This window comes from Sebastes fasciatus, chromosome 3 (genome assembly GCF_043250625.1).
Source record: "Sebastes fasciatus isolate fSebFas1 chromosome 3, fSebFas1.pri, whole genome shotgun sequence".
Lineage (NCBI taxonomy): Eukaryota > Metazoa > Chordata > Actinopteri > Perciformes > Sebastidae > Sebastes > Sebastes fasciatus.
The window spans coordinates 32,884,740-32,886,150 of NC_133797.1; positions in this window are offsets into that span (position 1 = coordinate 32,884,740).

Consider the following 1,411-nt stretch of genomic DNA (forward strand, 5'->3'; position numbering starts at 1 on the left):
AGTATAAAAATACTAATTGACTAAAGAAATCTTAGTCAACTAAGACCAAACTGACCGTTTAGTCGACTAATCGACAAAGAGGGGGCAGTACTATCTCCATCACTTTGAAATCAAGTTCGAGTGGGCAAAGTGCACAGTCGGAGTAGAGCCTTAAGAGAAATCTCAGGAGAATAGGTGGCCAGTGAAAAGGTAAGGCATCACTCTTGCCAATCCAAATTTCCAAATACATCTCCATTCCTACAAAAGACTAATGTGTAAGGAAAGAGCCTTATAAAAGCTGCCCACCCTCTCGCTGCACTCAAACAAATCATTCACAGCTGGAGAGGGCACGGACCACTCACAGGGAAAGTGTCTTTTTTTCCCCGATTGAATCATGGATAAAAATCACATGGTGTCACGATGTCATAGTTCCCATGGCAACACGCTGCATTCATAGAGTGAAATGACAAGCGAGGAAATGCGCATATGCAGATATACACACACTTGCACGTTTAAAAGTGCACATACAAGATGAAACAAGTGGTACTTAAAAATGGCCTTGCTCACAAACCATTGAATTCCTATAGCTGAATGACAACCCTAATGTAAAAAACACACTTAATGTAACTAGCCTCACTAAGACGCTGAACTTTCATCCTCTTTTTCTTTTCATTATCATCATTATTACCGCCACTTGTATAAACCCTAAGTCCACGAAAGCCATCCCCCATTGTACAGTTTCAGCAATGTCAAGCCGTAAGTGGCATCGCCTTTAAAAGCATCATGAGAGTTGGACATTTTCCTTAGATGCAAGGTTTTTACGTAACACCAGCACCTGGTTGCTGCAAGGACATAGAAACAACTGCAGTGTATTTCAGTGACTATATTAATATCTGTCTCTTACAGCCTCCCAAAGGGCATCTACTGTATATCATCCGCCCCATCACTTTAACTCACGCTCTGCAGGTGTGTGGTTTTCAAGCAGCATCTCTTCCGTGACGGTTGATACCAGGTCTTATAGAGTGATGTGTGTGATAAAATAAGTCAGGAAGCATCGTACATTATAAGAATGTAAAGAGAAAGAGGAGTTGTCAAAATCAAGGGCGAAGTGGGGGAAGGTAAGACACTGTAGGACTCTGTAAATAGAGCAAGCACACAGGGGTGGCATGTGTTGCCTGCAAATAGTGAGACACACACACACAAGCGCAGCCATGCACATGCACACATTGACACGAACTTGCAGTACACTTGTCCTCACTTTATTTTTTACAAACTTCTTTCAAACTTCTTGCAGCAAGTATTTTGCCCTATATGTAGTGAGGTACAAGGTGTGGAGGTTTGGCTTGTGGATTGGCATGTGACGGATCCGACTTTTGTGCAGGAGACCAGAGTTTGTTTCCTGTTGCAGATCATTAACAACACAATCCTTCCC